The following is a 21,137-nucleotide window of genomic DNA, read 5'->3' as shown; positions in this document are numbered from 1 at the left end:
TAAAATCGAATTTGTAAGTGTGAGTTTGTCACTTGACTGGCAGTTTAAAGAATCAAAACATCTTTTTCATGCACAACATTTTTGCTGAGCACTGTAAAATGTATTTATGTCCACTGATGGGCAAATTTTAAGCTGTTTGGCCATTGAAATGCAAAAAAAAGTTTAAATGGTAATTCTTGCAAAACACAACATTGTGCTGCTTATCTTTTAATCTTGTTACCTCACAATACATTTCATTGAGCTGACGCTTTTATCCAAAGCGACTTACAATAAGTGCATTCAACCATGAGGGTACAAACCCAGAACAAAGTAAGTACAATTTGCTTCAATAAAGCCAAGTGCTGCATGAAAGTGACATAAGTGTCTTTTGTTTTCTCACACACTGGAGATTTGGCATGGTATATTTTAAGGTGGGAAATTACTAAAATACATGAACACTATTTTTTTTTTGTCACCTGACTGGAAAATGTTTTAAAAGTTGTAAGAAAATACAGCTTTGACACAAAATCACAAAATAGATAAAACACTACCAGCAGAGATCAGAAAAAAAGGGGGGAATTGCAAAAGAAATTTAAAAGTTAATTCGCATGGATCATATTGTTATGATGTTACACTTTCTGATTTGTAATGAGCAGATTATTCAGGTTTTATAAGCTGTTTTCTTTTTACATAAAAGTTATATGATGTGGCAAGACCCTTCTTTCCAAATCATATTAAATACGTGATGCACAGGTAACAAGGTCGACAAACAGTTGGTGCCAGGCAACAAGAAGCCGAACAACACGTGTGACTCGTCATCGCAGAAATACGTGTGGGCTGTTTCTGTCTCGACAGACGGTGACAACCACAGCTCCTTGGTTTCACCCTCATCTCCTCGCAGACTGTGCCCATTGTACTTCATCTGCACTCAGAGGTCACAGGGGCTGCTGAGTACCTGCAGCAACACAAGAGCGGGCCATTTGTAAAGCGGCAGACAGCAGAACGATGGGAGGATAAGAGACAGAAAGCAGAGGGGAATCACATCCCGCCCGGTGACAGAGGAGTGCCACAGGACAACTTGTCCTTTTATAAACAACAAACTACAGACTATAGCTGTGCTGTCATGTGTGTTGAGCCCTCTGGGAGTTTATTGTCCTAAAACACAATCTCTATAAAAAGAGCGAGAGGGGTTTACAGTGTGATGTAACCTTCTACCATTTGAGAGGCTAAAATCAGCAGATGAGGTATTGGGAGGTGTATTTCTGCTCATGTCACGTTGTGTCGAGGGAATGATTCCAAAATAATGCAGCAACACATACTTAATATATACTGTGGCTACAAATAGATGTGAGGTCACCAGCTACACTGCAAAACACCTGCATCTTATCAAGTCCTTGTGAATAAAGGAGAGTTATGGCTGAAGTTTGAAAATAAAAGACCTGATGTGAAATCATTGCATTGAAATAAAGAGGTTACCGCGAACAAGACTGTTGTTTAGACAGGTAGATTATGTACTGTCACTCAAAATGACAAACACTTCCAAACACGAGCAGACACTGAAGGTTGTGTAACCAAACTGCAGCAGCAGCAGGAATCTGGAAACAACAGCCACAGGCGAGCAGCTACTGTCTGTCCACAGGATGATCTGACCAATCCTGAAGATCCCAATCAGCTTCTGTGACTTTGATGAGACAGCTTGTGACGTGGCACGGTTAGAGTGCAACCTGAACGCGATGTTTTCCAGGTTGCATCTTGGGTAAACAGCCAATCAATGTTGTCTGCTGCTGATATGATGAAGCTCCGCAACCTGAACAGACTGTAAACGCTGCATTTAAGGTCTATTTTCTAGGGGCAGTTTGTCAACACCGAACAACAACAGCGTCCAGCTCTGCTTCAAGCTGACCCTGACCCTTGTCATCCACAGGAATCGGCTGGGCAAGTTGTCCAGAGCCACAGTCTCAGGAGGTAGAGTGGGTTGTCCACTAACCAGAAGGTCGGCGGTTTGATCCCTGTCTCCCCCACTCAGTGCGGCAAAGTGTCCTTGGGCAAGATAACGATTTCTAAATTGCCCCTGACAACTGTGCCTGCAGTTTGTGAGTGATGCCCTATATGTGTATGTGAATGGTAAATCTGTAAACTGTAAAGAGCCATGAGTGATCATTAAGACTATAATCGCACCACCACCGCTGTTTTCGGAGCAGAGCTCTGTGCTCCTCAGAAACCACATTAATACAGGACGGTCTAACCTTTCGCAGTATATTGAAAACATGTTTTCTACCCATTTAATCTGCAAGAGAACCATTTGTGCCTCTAAACGTCTTTGCCATCACTCATTTTAATGTTGGAATGGCAAATCCCAGAGCTCGGCTGCTGTCATTAACTTGCACTTCTGTTCATTCTGCTGTAGCAACAGCAGTAATAGAAAAATGTTAGTGACATGTAAATGTCTACAACTCTATGATGAATTCGGCTGCAGCAAAAAAGGAGCAACATCCTCGCCCTCCTTCCTTCTGCGTCTCATTACCTGCAAACAAGAAAAAATTGTTTAGACAAAGTCAGTAACAAATGAAATGGAGCATTTCAATTTTAAGACAATTGCTAGTAAATACAAACAATAATATACACACTCAAAGGTAAGGTTGGAAATGTGTTTCTGAAATCCTCTTCACGTCCCAAATCCTGATAGCCATCAATAAGTAAAGTCAGATAAGTGATAGCCAGAAGTTAATGAGAGTCACAGAACAGTCGGTTTCTAGCAGTAGTCGGGGCGTAGACCCCACCAGAGACACACGCCTCATGGACCCAGTGGACACACACATGCTGGGTAGACTGGTAGCTGTGGACATTGTCGACAAAGCACTTTCATCAGTCTGAAATTCTTCTGACCCTTTATCCGGCCAAAGTTTGTTTCAGAGACTTTGCACCATATACAAGAATAAACACATAGAATTATAGACCTTCAAACGTACATGCAATATTCAACATCTAGTAATATTTTATAAAATAAAAATGAAGAAACAAGTTTTTTTAATGGGATCATATAGTATAAACCATATATTATCAACATATATGTAACATAACATATGTATCCACAAATAAATAAATTGCCCTCTACAAACAGTTATCTTACATAATGACATTTTTGCCAAGATTTTCCCACACACTGCTTCCCAAAATGTATGAGCTATTATGGTAAACATTAACAAGGGCTATTAAGCTCCATTAGTGTGAGAAACAGGCTAAGAAAATATGATGGTGGGATATGGAAAAATAAACTTGTATGTGCAAATAATCAGGAGAATATCTTTCATGTGAAAGCCAGAATAAAAATACCCGGCTGGTGAGCACATGATTGATTGTGTAACCAAATCCACGTTACATAAAATAAACACAGTATGACAAATATGACAACAAAATGATTCAATATGCAGCTTTGGTGTCACGTGTGTTTCTATCCTCCTGCATTTCACAGGAGAGGAAGAGAAAATTAATGGCTCCACCTGGCAACCCAGAGTGTAAGCAGAGAACGGTATGCTCACTTGTCCCCGCCAGACTTCATCGCCGCAACCGCAGCCACCGCTCGTCCGGCCGAACCACTGAATAACACCAGTGTGACGGCATGGCAGGCACAGGGCTGCGATGCGCACTGCGAGCGTTGGGATCTCAACTTTAAGTGTAGCCTATTTGACTTGGCCAGCGTTTCGGTACTCCCTGGTGTGACAAAAACCAACTGTGGAGTGAATCATAAAGCAAGGGGGGGATAAATAAGCTGCTGCAGGAGAGCTATAGCTTCACCTATGACTTGTACATGCATGAAGCGTTGGTGTCAAAGAGGTGCAGGTGAGAGGTTAGTGTCATTACATCAGGGCGGCTCGGAAGACGGACAGCGAAAACAGAGTGTCCCGGTGTGAAGACGGTGACTTACCGACATCCTTCTCACCAGTTACATAACTAAACCCAAGAGTGATGTAAAGTAGTAAATGTAAATTAAAGTAATAAAAAACCAAGCACACTGTGTATAAAAGGTTTGAGAAACACTTCTCCAACGAACACAAAAACACACAACTCATTTCTCTCGTAACATTCAAGATGCTGAATCGTCATCTGTGGTGTTCAGGCCACTGGCTGGTGGACCTCAGTGTGTTTCTGCCATGTTGTGGTGCTGGAGCAGCGTTAAGTGGCATGAAAAGCTCTGCAGCCAAGCGTTAACTCTGCCTGTGTCTTCTCTGTCTGTTACTGCACTGCTGCCATCTTTTTTTGTCCATTTTTAATTCATTATATCAAAGTTCTTCTGTTTCTTTCTGTGTCTGCCTGAAGTTAAAGATGGAGGAAAGGGTGGTGGGAGAAAAAAAATGTAATAAATAATGATTGGAGTTCAAATCCTGCATATAACGTTGCATCACTTGTTAGGTTTAGTTAAGCAGATGGACCCAGGATGCAGAGTTTAAACAAAAGGTGTCCTTTTAATAGGAAAATGTCTTTAACAGAAAAAACAAACAAACAGAGGAATCTCACAAAAAAGTCTAAACTGAAAAACACAGAGGACATGGGGGAAGCTAACAAGAGATGAGAAGAAGCAGGGGACATGAGGACAGGAGATGAAACATAACGACAGGGATAAGACAGACATTAAGACAACGAACCAACAAGGACAAAGGGAAGCACAGAGACTTATATACACACAGGGAAGTTCAGGGGCAATTGAACACAGGTGGAACACATGAGGACTGGTGCAGGCAATCACAAAGACAGGAAGTGAAGACAGAAAACACGCTGGGAGCAGAAACTACAAAATAAAACAGGAAACAGAACACGGAGTGGGCAAACATGACACACAGACACAACTCATAAACAAACATCAACACAGGGACAAACATGAAACACGAGGCGGTAATAATAATTAAACTGAAAACACTCTTAATAAAAGAGTCAAAAATCACCTAAGACAAAACCATGACATCACTATAACCCTGTTCAGACACTGTGTAAATGCAAATCGGCCCTGGGCCACATATGAAGGAACGCGCTCTGTCCTGCTACAGTTTTATAAAGACTCAATTTTTAAAAATCATATTTTTAGGCTTCTCAATGCCCATATGTGGATTTGTTTGTAGCCACCGCCACATTATCAACCCTAATCACCACATAATAACCGATACCTCTTAAATTGGTCAAATCTTTCTTCACAGTAGAGCTGCATGATTTTCATTCAGCCCCTCCTGACTCCTCGCTCTCTCGCGACCTCGCTTGTGCCGACACACACACACACATTAACATAGTGACATGGGACACGTGTAAACTTAGACTGGGTTAAAACAACATCATTTCTTCTTCGTGAATAGAAATGAGTAACGGGATTATTTGCATTTAGAGCGAGGAAGTCAGATTCAATCGCGAGTGGTCACAGGAAACACATTCTGGACACGTTTTAATACCAGGTGTCAACACATGTACTCAACGCTGTCCACTTGTGATCAAATCTCTCAGGACAGATGTTAATACCGGGTCTGAACAGGGTTTGCATGAGGCTGGATCAACAACCAGGGAAAGAAGGCCAGAGGGGCCCCAGACCTCCAGGTGCCACAAAATCCCTGCAGTGGCCATGACTGCTTTCTGAAAGTTCCTCCAACACACCCACCCCACTGCTAATTCTGACACTGGGAAAGATGTGATACGAGGGAACCATACTCCTTTAAGACCCTGCATCCTGCTATCACAACTAACAAACAGCATTTATTTTTTGTCAGAGACACGCCTGCGTGCATTTAAAGGTTTAGGAGCACTTCTTGTCTGTGCACCTGCTTATTCGTGCAATTTTCCAGTCAGCCAATCATGTGGTGGCAGTGTAATGCAGACAATCCTGCAGTTGCGGATCAGGTCAGTTTACAATAAGTGGATGAGGTAACTCTGATAACCACTGTTTACAACCATGGTGAGCATAGTTGAGCGCATCTCAGAGCGCACACCTCCGCCGAGGCCCAATAGTCAATAACGCTCCAAGGTTTCTAGTTCTGTTTGTAACTGCACAGTGGATGAAAGACGACTACCCTCATGTGAAACCATTTAAATCTGCTTGATCCAGATTATTATTTGGATTCGCTCGGAATTACACACACTCATAGATATCAGTTACAGTAAAAATGTCCCCCAAAATAGGAGAAAATGTAAAAAAGACACTTGAGGGATTGTCATTTGATTTGGAATTGGACTTGGATTGTGTCCAGATTCACACTTTAAATAAGTAAATAAGTGGAGCGGCAGTGGCTCAGGAGGTGGTTTGATCCCTGGCTCCTCTCTTCCGTGTGTCAAAGTGTCCTTGAGCAAGATCCTGAACCTCCGAATTGCTCTTGACAGATGTGCCGGCAGCGTGTGTTGGTTGGTTGGTGTGTGTTGTGAGTGATGCGTGATGGAGAAAGTGCTGCACATAGATGCACTGTATGAATGTGTGTGTGAACGGGTGAATGGCAAAACTGTAGTGTAGTGTAAAGTGCTTTGAGTGGTCGTCAATACTAAACAAGCCTTTATGCATGTGATACTTAACCTGTTTATCACCTTGATAATAGCTACAATTACAGTGTTTTGAAGAAAATTCCGCACAAATGCACTGTGTGAATGCAAACACAATGTAGTATGAATCGTACCCTGTGCTTCACCAGGCACTTGCTCTTCCTCAAATGGTGAATTCACAGCTTGCATTGCGCATCCGTCACAGGCAGGCTAGAAAAACACTTTCACAGCCTCGCGAAAACTGACACAGACCCAGACAGGAGCATCTGTCACCTTGGCAGCCCGGCGGTCCGCCAGCGGCTTGAGAGACACGGTCCAGACGAAAACTTCCTGCTGCTGCAGACAGTCGGAGGGAGCGACGGCTACTTCTGCTACTGACTTGGAGAGCAAGGAGAAAACCTATGGGGAAAACAAAGCCAGGCCTGTGACAGTGGCCACCACACTCCCCCACTACGTTTAATCAAGCCTGTCAGAGCGATAAATGTTACACAACCCTTACATTAGTATAGACAACAAGGGGCAGCGTGGATATGCATAGGTTTTGAATCCAGACTTGACTCCAATGAGGACCGGCCTGCGTTAGTTATCCTGCTTCATTAAAGTGAACAATACAATAAGCCAGGATGTGAGCATTTGTTAATCATGTCAGAGCTCTCAGTAAAATGTGGATCTATGTAGATGTTCTAGCTTTTGTTATAAAATCCACAGATGACATATATTCCTCATCTGTTCGAGCAGACTGACACAACTCATACAGCTCTTCATTCTGTTCCTCGATGTTCCGCAGCTGCTGCTTCTCTGATTTCAGCAGTAAACTTCACTGGGGGGGTCAAAGGGGGCGACCTCGAGTGGCAGGGGCAAAAATAATCCCAGAGACAGCGCCGAGCTCCTTGATCCTCCGGGCCAGTCAGACAGGAAGTGTTTTAATCAAGGCTTCCTGTACTGCCTCCTTTTGTCTGACGGAGAGAGGGAGAGAGGAAAGAGTGATGCGTCCAGCAGCTGCTGCGAGAGGCTCAGTGTCTTGGCCGGACAAGTATATTTCATAAAGTTGTGCAAGAGGCAGATTTGAGGAGGACAAATGTCTTTCTTTTTCACCGCGTAACAGCTAATTCAAATTTGACAAAGTTTCAGAAACCTTTCCAACACACAACCCCCGTTCTTACTGGAATATGGAAACCTTTTGAAACGTATAATAAAACCATCCTTAGATCCAATTTCTTTTATGAGTCAATATTTCTTTATTTCATGTCTTGACAGATTTTATTTAAGTAGGAGTACGTTGGCATTAAAACTAGGGTTGGGTCTACGTCAGCCAGACCAGCTCGCGACTTTTAAAGCCAGGGTTGGTAATCCTGGAAAGGTTTGCAAGAGCAAGCTACACTTTGAATGCAAACTTCTTCCACCAGCCCTCTCATCAAAGCTGCTGGAGGCCATCTTTTCAGTGACTTCTGGCTATCGTCTGTGCTTCAGCCGCTTCTATCTCTCCGGCTTGTGAAGACTGAGAGCTGGGGCAGGGTGCACGCGGGCAGGCAGGTCGGTTGATGAGAGACAGGTACATTCGGTCCAAAGGAAATGATTGGTCGTTTATCACAGTCCTGCAAGGGCCACAGACACCGGCTTCTTCTATTTTTCATTTCAGACGACTGTATTCATCTATGGCTACTGGGACATTAGGAAAATATCTATGAATAAGATACAAAAAAGTGTTTCAGAAACAAGTAACCAACCCTGACCTTTAAATATTATACCATTCAGCAAAAATCATACATCATTACAAAAATAGATGGGAACTGAAGCAGCTGTGATCAACAGTTTTAGGGCGACCTGACGACCTCAATGGTTGGGCCAAGGGTACGCACTGATCAGCAGGTCTTCAGGTCAACTCCCACCTGGCCGGAACATTTACTGCATGTCATTCCTGTACTCTCTCTCTCTCTCTCCATTTCCTGTCACTCCTTCACTGTGGTTAACAAATAAAAGCCCAAAACATGTCCCCCCCCCCAAGAAAGAGGGAAACAGGAAAATCTTTTATATCACGTGACAATCTAAAAGAGGTTGCTCATAGCGATCTGGTGATGATTCTGCAGCTCCCCTTCAGCTCTGTGTATTTGTGCCTTTTCTCATCACTTGCTGCCAAACCTAGTCCGACAGCTTCCTCCCCTGTGTGTTCTCTGGTGAAGGTCAGCACGAAGACAGGTCACAGTTGGTGATCAGCGGCACAGGTTTGTAGGTAAGTTCATTGAAATGTAACTTTTAAAAAGGTCCATACTGGTTTACATCACTTCCCTAAGTGAATCTATCCGGTTTCTAATGCCGCCGGGCCCTTTTGTCCCTGAGTGAGAACATCGGTTATGAGCTCCAAAATAATGGGGAAGAGAAACCACAAGACTATTTCTGAGAAAACAAAACATTGGATTCCTCAATGTTGTTCACTGGTGGACACATGCTCAAGACACATGGTCAGAATCTGTTCCTGAGAGCTGACAACCCCCTCCCGACTTTGCATAAGGGTCTCATCACAATGATGTATTTTGACTATCATGTCCTCCCACTGGGCCCTGATTGTTTTGCATTGGTCTGCATTCTGGCCTCAACATCTGACCACAGTTTAACAAGCTCATTATCAGTGATAAAAATCTCCACTCATGTGGCAAGAGCGAACAATAGTCAGACTGTTGACTGAGACATGAGCTCACACATCTCCATGAACTGGTTTGCTGACACGTGACACTCGGTTTCCTCATAGCATCACAGGGACAGTGAAGGTATGCAGAGGGCCACTGGTTTCATGTCTCGCTTTCAGATCTAAAACCGAAAGGCTGCAAGAATCTGGTTCGGGTAAGAGAACTGAAAGCCACTTCTGACTGAGCTCCTAAACACTCTCACACACTCATACGCCCAGAACCCTGTTTAAGACAGTCAATACTCTAATATTATTACATATTCAAACATGTATAACCAGCGTTAATAGCATCACTGTTCCCCTAAAGAAGCCCAGCTTTACTAGGTAATGCAGAAAATATGTTACAGACTTCACAAGTTATTCTCACTACCCTCATTATATCCTAGACCAAAGATGTTTGTCACTAATCCCCCTTCTCCTGCACTAGTCACAGGACAGTGGCTACACATGTGACACATGAGGAAAAACATTCTTTCCCTGTCCAAATGACCCCTGTTATATATATATATATATATATAACATTTGAATGCCATAATCAGTCACGTACCCATACGTGCAGTTTCGAGTTGTGTGGTTGAAGATGATACATTTTTGGATCATGTTGCGTCTTTCTTATCTGTGCCGTCATAATTACTGTCTGGGTAAAAGAGATAACAGGTTTCAAACAGCCACAGGGATGTGCAGGGGTGTGTTCAGATGAGTGACAGATGAAGCCATGATACACACATGGTGGTGTCTGTATTTTTACCCTGTCGTCTCCGCCCTTGCTCCACCCTGTTGCCCACATATTTATCTTGGAGGGAAATTTTACCCTGATTTAATGTCACGTACAGAGATTCATCAATCCTGTTTATCAGCTCTGTGCTACTGGCTGTGTGTCAGACACTTCATTTCTTGTCCTGGTCGGATATATTGAAAGTTATTCAAGCTTTTATTTTTCACATATTGACTGGAGACAAATTCAAGATGAACTGTTGGATCGGGTGTGACCACAGCCATCTTAAAGTTGCCATTTGTGGCTTTTGGTGAAATGTCTTCAGAATTTTGGAATAAGTTGACACTGATTTGGTGAAACATTCATGGTAAACAGAGGATGAATCGCCATGACGACCTAAAATCGTTTGTTGATAGAATTGCAGAGAATCTTTCTTACTTTCATGGTAACTTATTATTTAGATCACCACATGAGACGCATTCTGGAATTTCTAAGATGTTTTTCTGACCACACCAGAGGAAAGAATTTAGTTATCATATGCAGAGGAGACATGCCACACCTATTATTATTCTCCTGTATGTGCCAAAGGAAAAAAAAATTCTGCCCGTCTTTAAAATCATGACACTTTGTAATTTGGGATACTTGGGATTTGCCAAAAAAAAGCCTAAATGTTAAATCAACACAACAGCATTATGATAAAATGACAAGGACATAAGTTGAATAACAACATCTGTATTATTCAAATTGCATTGGTTCATATCAAATATAATATATATAGATATATAAGACTAGACTAAATAATTATCCCTACATGAGATCTCTTCATCTACTGTGTTAATAATAAAATGAATTACATTTTTACTAAAGGATTTTAGAATTTTCATTTCCCTAGTCAAAAGATATAGCTGAGGGATGTTTCCTGTTTCCATTAACTCCCTGTTCAGATACAGCTTCCTTCAATCTCTAACTCTAATGATTAGCTTCTTCCTTTTTCTAGTAATTCCTTCTCTCTCTCTTCCTCTTTCTCTGTGTTGCTCTCTCTCCCTGACACTGTGGTGTCATTGTATTCTGTGATACATTACACTCACAGGGTGGAGGATATTTTCATACCTCAGCCGACTAATGACTCTGATATTTGTACATGATGAACTAGTATGTGTGCATGTACACACATACTACGAACATTGTCTTCTGGTTTGATAAAGATCGATTCCAGGAAGTCCCTACATACATATTGTCCTCACTAGAAGGGTTTAAATGAAAAGTGGGACAGCTAAAAAAAAACAAAAAACACCTAAATATATTGATGCTTGAATAGACCACAAACCTATAATAATAACAATAATAAGAATCATCATCACAATTTAGTTTCTATAGCACAATGTTAAAGGGCTTAATACAATGGAGCATGAGTAGAGAAAAATAAATAATTAAATTAATAGGATTAGTTAGTGTAAATAATAGCCAATTCAAATCATTTGTGGGGATTGAAAAGAAGATAGAGTGTAAGTCTGTCTAAGTTCAATTGGAGAGATAATGTGGGGGCTCTAACAGCGTAGGCTCGGCCACCCTTTGTTACAAGGTGAGACCTTTGACCAGAAAGCAGGTCAACAAATCTAATCTGATAACAATCGGGAACAATGTCTTATTTATGCGGTGGACTCTTGTATCATCATGTCTTTCCTCTTTCTCAGAAGCTGATATGAGCAAAGTACCTTGCCCCCCCGCCCCCCTTCCCAGAGCACACATCCTCAAATTGCAGGAGGAAGGACAGTTTAGAGTTTGTCTGCTGCCAGAGAACATGCACACTGTTTACTGTTTTCACCTGTGTACTGAAGACTCTCTGCCAGGAACCCTTAGGAAGTCAAACATAGAGGAAGTTGTGTTGGATGACAAGGTCAAACGGATGACTTTCACTCACACGACTGGTGTAGGATATTATTTTCTTCCCTGGTAACTTATTACTATCACGTATCTTTTTCTTTTTAATTATTTTCACTGAGAGATCGATTAGGTTTCATCTTGGTTAGGCTGCTGAAAGCCCCGAACAAAACTACAACCACGTGTGCAACAAACACAGCACGTTGCAATGGAGTAATTTAACATGTTTACAACCTGGAACACCCAGCTGCAGCCACAGCTCACAGTTTGGTATTCATTTAATCTGAGGACGCAGGTATTCGAGGATCAGGCCCCTGGTTCTGTTGTCTGCGAGTAAAGAAACTCAAACATGCTGAGGTGTTTATCTAATCTGGTGATAAGGAGGTTGAGGTCACCAGGCCCCCAGCAGGCTTTTAGACGTGTTCTTTCCTCTCTGTGAAACTCTGATACCAACATTTACCTTCCTTAAAAAAAAACAGCACTGATCATTGGAGCACAGAGTTTAGAATAGATTTAGCCTGACGACACAGACAACAGAGGACTATTATGATTTGGCCCGGGGCCGTGACTGTTCTGTTCTCTGACAATGAAACACACTGAGAGGTGTTTATCTTATCTGGTGATATGGAAGTTGAGGCCTTTTAATGTCTCATGCTGTCTCCGTCTCGCAGTCTTGTTATGTCTTCATGTCTTTAACACCACAGCGAATACCACAGTTCATCCTTCCTCTGGTCTCACTCTGGGAAATCTTAGCTCACAACAGTTTTGTGGAAGAGCTGATCTCTGTGGGCATGATTTCTGACACCAAATTTAGCCTCTTTTCCACAGGTCAAAAAACCCACTTACACCCACCAACATCTGGCTTTTGTCTGCACTGGGAACGGCTGCAATCAGTGTTCACTCCGAGGTCAAATGACTCAGCAGTAGACAGGTTTTTATCAGCTGGGGCTCCGATCGGCACAGAGGGAAACATGACACACGGGAGAACATGCTAATTTCTTCACCTTCTCTTTCATTTTAGCTAACGGTGCACATGTTAAAATCTATATCTTTTCAATGATTTGAATCAACCAAACTGCGCACCTCGAAGAGCTGGTCTGCACTCCTGCGGATATTTTTCTCCATCCACACGACCTTCGATACAATCAGCGTTCACTCCGAGGTCAAATTACTCAGCAGTAGACACAGGTTATTATCACGTGTGGCTCTGGCACTGAAACATGACACGTGGGTGAACACTATTTCTTCGTGTGCATTGCATATCCCCGACGATGGCGCATACATAGCCATACAGATGATACAGCTGTTCAAATGTGAAGGAGACAAGCTGTTTTTTGAGCAATCTGTGACAATACTGCAACTAACAACCAAATGCGATTTCAGGCCTGTTTGAATGGAGCCAAAACGCTTGTCTAGCCGAGATTGTTTTTCGGTTTTCAAACAAAACCATAGTGGTATGGACGCAGCCTAAGCCAGCACGACGTGTAGCACTGTAGCACCTTCGGATGTTTTAGGGGCTCAAAATACCACACAGTGTCAAATCAGACTTGCTATTTCTACTTGAAGACTTTCTGTCGGAGCTGTACTGCAGAAATCCTGCATCCTGCTGAGCTTCTTTCACCTCAAAGACAACATTTGATTTCAAAACTAATGCGCCGTAAACCCCCGGAACAATTGAAGGCGTCACTCTTCTAATGGTCTAAAAACTGCTCAGGAAACTGATGGGTGATGTCGCCTGTGTTTTTACTATCATCTGCAGCTGCTGACGCTGTGTATATATGCCTCACATGCGGGATCGTTCTGTCGGTTGGAATTATGGTGAACGTGTGTGATTTAAATGTTTATGTCTGAGCAGCCGATGACCTTCTGGTTTCTGAGAAAAGTTCCCACAGCATTAGCTGGTCCCGTTTTTCAGAAATCAGCAGAGTAAAAATATCAGACCACCATGTCTGTGTTGACACATCACGGACTGTGCAGGTATTACCCATGTGTCACCTGCTGCTAACGCTGTACTCATAATATCACTGTATATAAAAACAAAGGCCAGCTGCAAGGCCAAGCTGTTTCATGCTGCCTTTTACATTTCAGCCATTGTTGTAGAGTGGCTTTATTTTATTTTGAATCCCCAATGTCCCACATTAATGAAATTCTATTCAAGCAGTAATGTCCGAGACACATATTGTCTCTTTTGGATTCTCTGTTGATGAATGTTGAATGTTCATAGTTTACTGTTGATAGCTCATGTTAAATAGCTGTTTAGAAGTTGTGGATCAGTACTTTTGCACATCTTTGCATTTCAGTGATATCTCAGTTGTTGGGATGTTTGGACATTAGAACGGCTGCTTGCATGGAAACCACACTTTATGGGAGCAAGAGGTGGGGCGGATCAAATACATAAACTTGGGATGTTCCTAAAGTGAAGTCATTTTGTCTCAGGTGAATACATTTTGATGCTTTAAGCTTCGATTGGGACCCTGTTATTCAATGTCCTCTGTGGACGTGAGAACTGACTTGATCTGTTTTTGCATGAAATTCAAGGTAGTTCCTAAAACAGGAATACATTTTTAATTGTATTGCCTTTTTTAACCTTTACCCTTTCACTTTTTAACCACCCCATGTAGTTACGTTTTTGCGTACCCGTGCACAGGGTTTCCTCTGGTGGTGGTGTGTTTATGGAGGACTGGTGGAGAAATTTATTTCCCAGGCTTCAGCGACCATTTTAGTGGACGAGATGACAACGACCAGCGTTATATCTCTGTGAGAGGCTTTTGTTCACGTCCAGCAAGTTTTTTTTTCACTCATTGTGGAATTCAGTTGTAAAGTGAGTAGCACGAGTACAAACACTGGAGCACTGGAGTGAGTTATTCAGATCGTTGCAAATTTACGGCACATGCCAGAAACTGGAAACTGTTTGAGAACCTTGGTAGAGTGTCCATTTCAGTTTTGTTTTGGAGGAAGTGGTGGACGAGAGGATCAATTCCTCTCTTGTGTCTGTGTCCACATCCACATACCAGCACCTCTAAGGCCTGGTCTACACAACTCCAACTATTTTCCTGATAAAGCCTACGTCAATGATCCATCAAATACCAGAGCCGAACATTATGAGCAAGCCCAGTAAGCTTATTCTCCTTTGGCGGTAAAAACCATAACAATAGTAGCTCATAATTCTTTTACATTTATATCTTTGCACTTTATCCAAGACCTTTCTGGCCCAAAGGGATTCGTAAAAAACACATTTTTAGGGTTTTAAAACACCATTTGTGTGTGAGCGAGAGGATCAAGATCAGGCCAAAAAGTTTGTTTTACAAAAAAATACACAGTTGTGTGGACAGAGCATAAAGCCCACTGACTGACACATTATACCTTGTGGATTGAATCCACACCAAAACCAAAAAGTAAAAATAAGAAATTGTGGTCTGATTAATATGCAAAACCTTAGGCAACATTTGCCATAATAACAACTGTATCATCTGGCAGTTTATAACACAATTATATGAAATCATGCTGATTATATATTTAAATAATTCCTTTTGGAATACTGTCCTCACAATCATGATAAAACACAGACGTTGGGGAACTTCAACCTCTGGCAGCAACCTGCATGCAACAACGGATGAGCTCCCCAACCGCTCTCCTTATGAAATAATAAGCATCCGCTTCATGATTGCAGAATGTCATAACAGCAGAACAATAGATGACAAGTGGTCCAGAGTAACAAGATATTGAGGTCACTTAGTGTTAAAGATACCAGGTCTGTCTTACATAACACTGAGGGGGAGATAAGGTATATCTGGGGCTGGATTGACAGAGGGTGTGCATGCTGCAGCTGCCGCAATCTGTGGAGCAGTGACACAATATCCTGGACCTCCCCCTTACCACCAACATATCAGCAATCAATCCTTATCAGCTCAACAATGGGCCTACATTCTCCCTCCTTAACCTGACAGGTATACGTCTGCACTCACTGCAGGACGGAACCAACCTGCTCCCATGGAACGAGGGTGTTTTTCACATGGCTTTTCTCAGGCCGCTCATTTCAATGGCGCAGGGGATTATTTTACCGAGACGTTCCCCTGCAACTCAGCTGCACCAATCAATCATCGCCGGTCAATCGCTGGCAGCTAATTCAGGACAAAGGAGAACACTGAGGGGAGGTTCCAGGAGAAAGTAGAACAACGGCTACACTTCAGGGCGAAGTTGGGCAACATGTACAGGACAATAAAACAATTTGATATAGAGGGCTAATGTTTCAAGGAAAATTATGCTCTTAGACAGCCATTGGTGATGCACCCTGCATGTCAGACCTGGTAGTAACATCTGCCTTTAGTGAACCAATCACAAGTGGTCAAGTACAAGTCTGAACACACCCTCAATGCATCTCGAGGTCCGATCACTCAAACCACATTGGGAGGTGATCTGAGACACATGTGGCCACATTCTTTTAGCTGTGTGAACACAAATGTCCACTCAGGGACACAGATGAAGGACCATCTACTCACCTGACGTCCTCTGACCCGCTGCAGTCTTTTTATGCTTCTGAGTCGATACGTCAATTTTCCACCATTATATCAACACTGATCGCCACATAATGATAATAATAATAAAATATGTCTTCCTAACTGCGCACATTCATTTATTCAGTCCCTCCTGACTCCTCTCTCTCTCTCTCTCTCTCTCTCTCTCTCTCTTTGCGCTGACACAAAGACACACACACGCAAACATTGTCATCAGACACATCTGTAAACTCAAACTGGGTGAAAACAACATAATTTGGTCACACAAATGACGGTAAGAGCTGGGAAGTGAGATCCGATCACAATTCATTGGAAACACATTCAGGAGGTATTTTAATACCGGGTCTAAACAGAAGAGCTTAACGCTGAGCGGTTGTGATTGGATCTCTCAGGACGGATGTTATTACCCGGTCAGAACAGGGTTTTTCAGATGATAACATTTAGAGATGGCAGAGACATGGATTTCATCATATTTAACTGAAGCCTTAATAGACCAGAATGCAACGTGAACACATTAAGGTTTTAAGGTTTGAGGTAAAAGTCCTTGTTTTCTCTTCCTGTAAGAGCAAAATGCCATAGAGCTGCAAAGTGGGCAAAGTGAATAGAATTTGTCCTGTGACTCACAGCTGGAGCATTTCTGTCACTTCTAAATCATTTGTACTAAATGTTTAGAACGCCATCAAGACTCAGAGGAAAATATATGGTTTAACGATTGCAATTTTACTCATGAGAAAACTTTTTGATATTCCCAGTGGGCTCATATTTTCCTTCTGTCATTACGCCTCTGTATTTCAAGCATTACGTTACCTGCCAGCGTGCTAAAATGTCAGACTCTGTGGCTCCTGGCCACGACAGAAACGTTAATATCAGTGTCCCTGCTGCTGTGGCCGGGCAGCGGTGTTCTCATTACTTTCATGACCTGAATGCCCAAGCAAACCGTGTGCCCCACTTCCCACGTCGTAACCACAGGCTCACAAGTTCCTGTTGAATATGTATCCATATCTGCATTCATACTTCCCTATCAGCCACTAGCCATAGTCACACAGTAGAACTTATAATACTTCCTGTAATTACTCTATACTGATTCGCTCATGCCAACACTGTTTCATGTGTTCATTCATTCATTGATAGATAGATGTTTGCTCGCTTCAATCAAAAATCACATAACAATTTGCTAAATATGCCTATTTCTTTTTCCTCTCCCCCCAAACACAAATGAATGCAACGCTGCCAATTTTCTTCTCGTGCTGCAACTGAGAGGAAATGAACATTGACTACCTTGTAATAGTTAAAGATAATAACACCCATTGGCCATGACTTCATCTAATGAGCATTTAATGAAAAACAACACAACACTCGGCAGGCAGAGAAATGAACATCTTAACCTTCCACTGCTGTTTTCCTTTTTTGCTGTTTTATGAGAATCCTTCAGGTTCCTATGAAAACAGTTTACCCCCACTGGACCCGTTATTAATGAGTGCACGCTGTCTTTCTTTGGGTAGACGGGAGGTCAGTGTCATTAAATCGATGTGGAACTCTTGACCGTATCCATGTGATCTTTGCCAAGTTGGCTCAGTTACAGTAGATATCCTGACTGTGACTAAATACCTGCATTATGTTGTGCCGCTAATTGCTTGTGCTGTTGGAACTGTGCGGATGCTTGATGGGATTGTGTATCGGTTTCAGCCTCTTATTTGGATAATGTGCACGTATTCCTTGAGAGCACAACAGGGAAAAATGTTGAACCAGGGCTCCCTTGGGACGTTAAGATTTAAAATACTGCACACTTCCATCTTTTTATTGACTCGGGCATGAAAAACTGTGACAAGAAAACGAAAGAAAAGACAGAATAACACTGCCAGTCAGTCAAAATAAATTAGCCAAATAAAAAAAATGACACTCCAGCTATTACTATTACTCTCTCTGTGTACACAATTACTCTGCTCTCTTTTTGTGCTGCTATAAGTGAGCAAGTGGCCCCAAAACAGAGTAAAGCTATTGAAAGAAGCTGTATATCAATCTTAACTCAATCTTATACTTAATATTTATCTGACAGCTATAGCTACTAGTAATAGTAAAGATTGTACATGTAGTTATATACTTTTCAATATGCTATTAACATTATCACATGGTGTAGTAATATACTTTTAATATAAAAGCAGTTCAAAATAATGCGTTGTTAATAATAATTCATTAAAATAGTTGTATTTGTTGTTATTTTGTTTTCAGACATGACCTCTGGTCGGAAACGATAAAATAGACACTTGCTGATTGGGTCTTTTGGTATTTGAGCAACCTTTGCTGATACGTCAATTACATGTGATGCCCCCATTGTCTTAGCTAACAGCTGTTCTGCAGTTAAATTCTACATTTTAAAATGGTAGAACTGTTTACATGTGAAGAAGACAAGCTGCTATGACAATTCTGCAACTAACAACCAAATCCTTCCTGTGTACATCAGCGAGCGCACATGCCCAGTATGCATTAGTGGTCATGTGATATGTGTTTGCCGGCGTGTTAGCATAAACGCGGATTAAAACTGATAAGGAGCCAAAATGCTTGTGTGGACATTGTTTTAATTTGAAAATGCCGATTTCAAATTAAAATGTAGTAGTGTGGATATAGCCTTGAAAACTGATGCTTAGTGTCTTATAATCCTAAATATGATTTTGAGTTTGCATTGCACTACTAAATTTACATCTTCATTAATGTTTAATACTTTACATGGATCTAAAAACTCATTCCAGCACTGCTGCTGAGCTCAACTGAAAGCTCAGAGCGCACGTGAAGGGGAAAATAGGAAAAAGTTAACTTAGAATGTGTCCAGGAAAATTCTTGTATATTTTAACCCGGTGAACTGCAGATCCTAGGCAGTCAGCCATAATGGCTGTTCCAGGGGGCCTGCTCTCTGTGTTTACTTTGGGTCAGGCTCCGACACGAGCGTTTGAGGAGATTGGTGTAAAAACGGTGTTTATTTTGAAAGCTGTAGGAGTTGCTCACTGCGTACTCTGATGTAAAGTGGTTTGTGCGAGTCAACGTTTCTTTCTCGACAGCAAAGGTGGCGAGTGATACGATTGCGTGACCCGTGGAAACACAACGGCCACATTTATGGGAACTATGTCAGGTTAAAATGTGCCAGAATATATTTTCATTGTGGCTTTGACATTTGCACTTACTGACAGTTTTTTTTTTTGTGCTTGTCAGTTCTGGGTTATTCGCTTTACATTCAAAAAGTTGCAGTGGAGTTCATAAGACAGGACGGTTCCTGAAACTCAGTTCCATTAGGAACACTGGTGTCAGTGTAAAAGGAAAACACCAGACGATCGGTCTTTGTCTGCTAGACTTTGGAACAATCCTCCTGAGAAGCTCATGTCCTTTGAACACCATCAGCTATCAATCATTTCTTAAACTCAGTTATCAGTACAGTGACAGCAGGACTGGAATGGAATTTTGACTCAGAAGGTCAGAGCAACAACCTGAAAGCTACGGTTACTGTTCATTAGCACTTCTGTCATTAAATGTGTTGCACACAGAGCCAATTCCTGTCTGTGGACGTGTTACTACAGTGTCAGTATGTGTGAAATGCGGCGCGATGCGCTATTATGAACTGGTTTTGCTAACAATGGCTAGCTGGCTAACGTAAACGGGTTATTCGGGTGGGACGTCATTCCTAGGGCCGAGCTCAGAGGCATAAGCCCTTTTTCCACAAGTCAAAAAACCCATAAACACCCACCAAGAACTGGCTGTTCACTGCAATGGGAATGGATGCAACCATCATTCACTCCCGGGTCAAATGACTCCGCAGTACACATGGGTTTTTCTTGGCTGTAGCTCCGATCGGCATTGATGGAATTCCTGATGACACCCTGGTTAACATACTAACCTTTCCTAACTCCTAACCTTTCTCTGTGTGTCATTATGGCACGTACTGAACTTCCGGGCGCTGGCGTGTAAATACATACTTTTGCAAAATGGAACACTGGCAAGACAGAGAGGTTAAACTTAGTTGTTTCTGGTGCGTTAGTGGCGTCGAACATGACTCTCCAGGGGAAAACAAACAGAACGGTGGGCCAGCCCGGAGTTACTGTGTAGTAACTGTGCAGTGTTGTTGTATTGGTTTGTGTTGCATGGTTCACAGGCGTTGCTGCAGACCCATAGTGAAATAGTGATATTTACTGAAGGGAAACAAGGAGCACCGTAAAAGCTCTGTACAAAATTTACAATTATATATTTCAGAACATTGTGGGGAGAATATTGTAGGAATTCTGTCTGTAGTTTCTTCCTAGACTTCACCCCCCTCCAATTTAAGGTCCCACCACAGTATGCCTCACTTCCTCTCCAGCTAATCTCTGGCTTTTTATCTTCCTCTTGGTACTTACCTCGTCACCTGCTCTGTCACTTCAGAGAGTCAGAGAAATGGATGAACATGCCGGTGGACAAAGGAGACATTGTTAAAACCTGCCCCAGAAACCTCCAGCAACACAGAAAGGAGCCTCGGATCTAAGACGCAACCCGATCCAGGTGCGGAGTTCACCTCGCACGCGGGCTTTGAACTTCTCTGTGATGTCAGCCTCCAGAGGAAGAAAACAAAAGCTGGCTCCAGTTTTGAACACTCACAGTAATCAATGGCCGATAACCTGGAGGACTACAGGCTGGAAAAACAAACAAACCCGGGCATCTCCTTGACACACGTGTGATGTGAAGTATTTGGCACAGTAAATGATTTACAGATCTCCGCTTCACAAAGATGTCCCCTGAACTTTAAATAGGCCGCACTCAACACAACACTCAATAGGCAGATAATGAAAAACAAATCCTTTTGTGGTTAAATTCAATTCCAGAAATAGGTCATGCAGTT

Source organism: Hippoglossus stenolepis, chromosome 22 (genome assembly GCF_022539355.2).
Source record: "Hippoglossus stenolepis isolate QCI-W04-F060 chromosome 22, HSTE1.2, whole genome shotgun sequence".
Taxonomy (NCBI): domain Eukaryota; kingdom Metazoa; phylum Chordata; class Actinopteri; order Pleuronectiformes; family Pleuronectidae; genus Hippoglossus; species Hippoglossus stenolepis.
Note: the sequence above shows the minus strand (reverse complement) of the source record.